The following is a 5,834-nucleotide window of genomic DNA, read 5'->3' as shown; positions in this document are numbered from 1 at the left end:
AAAAATGATAGAAATATATTTTATAATTTCTTTTATTTGAATTAGAAAAAGTTACATGAAAATTGTATTTTATTGTGGATAAACTTAGTTGTATGATAGGATCATGTTGGCACACTTTGAAGTGTATTAAAATCATTTGTAAGTAATTTTTAACTTGATAAATTAACTCACAAAGTTGTAAATCAATTTGATGATGATGACATAGAAAGCATAAACAAGAAAAGAAGCATAGAGAATATTCAGGGTCTTGGAACTCTAATGACAAGAGCAATGTCAAATAAGACAAATGAGACTGTAAATAATTTGATAGTCACTTTATTTGAAGCAAGTCCAACTCATGAAAAATGGAAGCCCAAGATAGCAAATTGTTTAATCTAAATTGAAGAAGTTAAGGAATGAAGGTTGCATCTATGTGATCAAGTTTTAATATTAGTTTTAATTAAAGTAGTAGACTGAATTATTAAGAATTTGGGCCTAATTGTAAAAACTTGAGTTGGGCCAAATTTAGAGAACTTGTAAGGTGGTGTCAATATAAAAGGCAAACTCCTAGTTGATGCAAATAAGATTTTGAATATATCGTTATTTTGTGAAGCTATGCTCTCTAGAGTTCTTGAAAAAGTTCACTTTGAACTTATCAAGGTTGTTAATCCTTGTGGCATTCTTTTCGGCTTATCAATCCTTAGATTGTGGTGCCATTTTGTTTTTGGTTCGTTTGCTAAATTATAATTTTCAGTTTCCTTTACATCAAATTCTAATACACAAAATTTACTAATTTATGTTTTCAGTAACTTGTGCTCATATCTCGCGTTTTACATTGTCTATTTTGTTGATTCAACAACCTAACTTGCATTTCATAACTTCTTCTTGCACCTCGTTTTAGAATGGCCCAATTCTGAGTTTCGTAGTTTTGGTTATCGCGTTCTCCAACAAAACGTGTTTTTGGCTCCAATATGTAAGTTTCCAACCTAGAATGATCCTTAAAGTGATTCATGACAAATAGGATCATACCATTTGGTATCAAAGCTTGTGTCTCTAGGTTTGGAATTGAGTAAAATTGTATTTATGCTAGTTGTGTTGCTTTTGTTTGAATTGTTGTCCTTACTTAATTTGTGTATTGCTGCTTCTTGAAAAAAAATTAAAAAATAAAAAGAAGAAAATACAAAAAAAAAAATATTGTTGTGTTGTTAAAAGTATTGGACACTATTTGTTTGACAAAATTTCTAAGAGTATTTTTCAATCACATTACTACTATTTTATGTTACTTTACTTTCTTCTAACTAGTTTTGGTTTAAAAATCTTGAGGTTCTTGTTGATTCAATTAAGAAATTGAAGAGAGCAATTGAGTGGAAAAGGCAAAGGGAGATACATTATAGAAAAAGTTTAAATTGAGTGAAACACGAGTGACAAATTCAAAAGTGTAAACATGTGAGATATGTGGTGACGTCCTTTTCTAAATCAAATAACTAAGTTGAGAAAGAAATTTGCCGCCCTTATAGAGAGATTTGTCTCAGTACAATTGATGACTTAATCCATTATTAATCCAATAGCATATAAGTATTATTTATTCTATCTCATTAAATTTTGTGTATTATTTACTCTGTCTCTTTAAATTTTATGTATTATTTCTTCTGCTTATCCAAACTATAACACTAGAAGTTTTTCTAGTCTTCGCGACATTCTAACTATTGCCGTTGAGGATAAATCTCAAATTGTTGAATGAATATTCAAGCAGGTAATCAATTATTCTTTCTCGCTATTGTAATGTTTGATTCACATATTCATATTTACTTTGGTAATTTTTACTTGGCAAAGCAACTAGAGCATGGGGACACATGGATAGCTTCCTTTAAAATTGCCAAATTGAAGTTACGTTGGTGTCATAGTTGACTATTGGTCACAAAACGTTTCAAGAAAAGAAACATTATCAATTTTAAATCTGATTTTCTTTTGCTTTACGATATTTGTTCAAAATATGGTACCCACAAGGGAGGTTATATACCTTGGTATTAAAAACCCTTTGAATGTCTATGGTGATAAAAAATTTACTGCCACAAGTGATGTCAAATCAATCAATGTTGTCTTAGAGCATCACAGTTCTGCTGTGAAGTATGATGAGCATGCTCACATCTTTCGAGCTGAAGATACCAAAGGTTCCTTAAAATTCAAGCAACGGGGTCTAAGGGACTACTTTCTTGAGGGGTTCCATGCTCATGGCACTAAAATTATTGTAGGGAGATCGTTGAAAATTGGGAGTGGAATTGTCTTGAAAAATTTTCTTTTTTTCTTCATTGATTCCAATTCTACTTTGTGGTGCACTCTCTATTTTATAAATGTCGGAGGTAATGGACAACCGTCCTTCAAGTATACATGAACAAAATAATTTTGGTTGACTCATCTAATGCACAAAATACGTGAAGTTAGATTTGGGGGTAGACGACCTTGTATTGATAGAAAGGTTTTAGAAACTCAATCTCAAAACCTCATCAACTCTATTGTATTGAGTTGCAACTATTAAGACAATCTCTCAATTTAAGTTTTGATGAAAATAAACAAAAGTTAATTAAGAATGTTAATTATGATTCTAAATGTTATGTTATTTAACTTGTGCTTTTGAGTGGATTAATTCAAAGAAATGACTTAAGAAAAGCAAAGAAGTTTTATCCTCTGGATTTTACATCAATCAATTTCCACTAGTTTTATCCTCTAGATTTTACATCAATATCATCAACACTTGACAAAGAACAAACTGAGATGATCAGATTCAATGAAACTATTCGAATCACAAAGAGAGAAGATCACAAATTAGAGAGACCAAACAGATTTGATCCTTCTCCCACTTAAACTGTCAAGAAAGATAAACGATCTTGAAATGTAAAAAACATCCAGAGTAATCTGGAAGACATCCAAAATGATCAAGACTGAACCTCCAAATTGATTATCAATTTCCAAAAAGATCAAAGACTAGAACTCCAGATTGATCATCAATCTCTATAATTTTCATTAAAATTCTACAGAAGTTCTTCATCATTCTCCAAACTGTTTTGGTAGAATCAAAACTCCAGTTCGAAGCAATGACATCAACAAATATATCTGAAGTATAAATGATCATTAAACACAAGAAAAATTTGATCAAAAACGAAGAAATCAATTCAGTCAAACAGAACTTAAAAATGTTCAAAGGCTGGAATATTTTTAATCATATAAATTGGTTTTGGTCAAAACTGACAGAGCAACAATATTTTTGACCATTATTAATTGCTCTATAACACCTATAAAAGGAAGGTCAATGGTCAGGTAAATCACATTCCTTTGTTGGCATGGATCTGTTAAATGATGGTCGCTGGAGTTTTTGTATAATAGTTAGAAAGGAAGATCGAGAGATTGTTCGTTTGATGCCTAGCTTCGATGTGTTGGGTATTAGGTTCTCTTTCTATGTGGAGAAATACCCAAATTTTGTAATCTATGTCTTACTTATTTAAGTAGAGAGTGGTTTGATTAGGGTCGTAAGAGAGAGTATTTTGAAAAGAAAAAAAAAATACAGTCACCAAAAGAGAAAAGAGGAGAATAAATCTTATTCCCAATTTTGTCAAATCAATCTCACAAAAATATCGAGCGACCCATATTCTTGCTAGGTTGACTCTTTGTTGAGTCCAATCTTAATTGAATTACTCTTGTTGTATCCCAAATTATTTTAAATTTGGACCTTTTTATTGTAAAGTTTTGTTTTCGATTGTCAAAAATAGAAATCATAAACAATTGTTATGGTTTTTAAACGTGTGAGGCGTTATTATATAGTCCTCAAATGAATCAAGATTACAAGAATATATCAAAATATATTTTGTTATTCATTTTGGTGTGGCGTTGTTAAAAGCTCTTATGTGTGAGACATTGTTACAATAGTCCTCAAATATAGCTTGCTTGGATTTCAATTTAGAGGGTTCAACGTCCACTAGAAATGGAAAGAGTTTTACATTACATTTGATTGTTTTTTAACCGATATTAATTACTTAGATCCACATTTAGTTAAATAGTTTTATTGTCATGTATTGTCATTATAAAAAAATTATACTGTCAACACATCACAAACATTTATATGCGACATTAAAAGTAATTATGATAAAAATCAAACGATTTTAGTGATCAGACGATTATGATTTTCTGGAAGTGTAAAATATATTTACACTACCATCGCATACAAATTAAATCGTTAGTTAAAAGCAAGCTAACATATACTTTTGCATTTTCCAATTAATATTTAGAAATATAAAAATATACATCGTACCCATTTTGCAATTTAATTCTACCGGCAACTACGCTCCACTTCACATATGAGCAGTGGCGGATCTTGCACAAAATATTGGGAGAAACGATAAATATTAACTAAAATATTATAATTGAAATTCATAAAAGTCATATAATTTTATCAAAGATTCAACATAACATCTATACAAAATAAAAATATAATATGTGAAAAGAGACATTTACATCGGATTAAAGTTGTGCCTTTCGTTCTCCTAAAGCCTTGAAATCATCGATAATTGAATCAGAACTAAAACTTTCAACTATTTCATTTTCAATATAAAGCACCATATTGTCAACAAGAAATTCATCCTCCATCTTGTTACGCAATCTTGTCTTGATATTCTTCATTGCTGAAAATGATATTTCTGTAGTCTTGTTACTAATAAAGGCTCTCCCCAGTATGTTTAAGAATAACACAACTCTTTTTGGCCTTGGCCTTTCTCCATGCTTTTAATCATTTTCTAGTGAAGATGTTAGTGGTAGGGTTCCCACGTGGTTTGTATTGAACAAGTAACAAAGCAAACAATAAGAAGCATAATTAGTTAGAGAGTACTCTAGCCATGAAGGGAACATTTTGAACTAAGATGCTAGAAATCTTCTTGGATGCTTGTCTCCATTTAGGGGATATTTTTCAACTACACATTGATATGGACCCCAATTAAGATAAGATCTTCAAACTTCGAACTTCGTCTCTTTGATTCACCAGATATTTCCAAATTTGGCGACATTTTTCGAGGTCACATTCTAAACAATTGACATCCAATTCATCCACATTTTTTTTTTTGAATCTTACAAGGTTGATTATCTGGTTGAACTATTTGATCATTGAAATGATGCTTTTCAAGTGTTGATGTTGAAGCTTTGTAATTTTCATCTTTGTATGAAACTTTCTTCTTGAAAAATGCATCAATTTTCTTATATTTAAATATCGTGTCACTCCTAAATACAAAAATTAATTAAAATAATTCACAAATTAACTAAAACAGTGTGTGTGTGTGTGTGTTAAATGATGTTGTTTACATAATATATGATAAATAAAAGTTTCAAACACGGGTAAAATATATTGATTTTAATATAACTATTTTTTTAAAAAAATATTATTAAAATTGATGATATTATTATTTTTTGTTATAATTAAGTCTTGATATATATTAATATAGTTTATTGATTGTTAGTGTTGATATTTTTTTGTTAGTCTTGATTATTAAAAAAAAATCATTTAAAATTTTATTTCGGTTTATATAATGATATAGTCTTGATAATAATTTATTATATTGGTTGCAAATTAATTAATAATCTCCTAATTGACATATATGCCAAAGTTATTGATTTTAATATAACTATTTTTAAAAAAAACATTATTAAAATTGATGATATTAATTATTATTTTTTGTTATAAGTATTGATACATATATATATATATATATATATATATATATAGTTTATTTTTTGTTAGTATTGATTATTAAAAAAATATAATTTAAAATTTTATTTCGGTTTATATAATTATTGTATTGATAATAATTTATTAT

Source organism: Cicer arietinum, chromosome 4 (assembly GCF_000331145.2).
Source record: "Cicer arietinum cultivar CDC Frontier isolate Library 1 chromosome 4, Cicar.CDCFrontier_v2.0, whole genome shotgun sequence".
Taxonomy (NCBI): Eukaryota; Viridiplantae; Streptophyta; class Magnoliopsida; order Fabales; family Fabaceae; genus Cicer; species Cicer arietinum.
The sequence above is the reverse complement of the archived record's forward strand: the minus strand, read 5'-3'. Positions refer to the sequence as shown.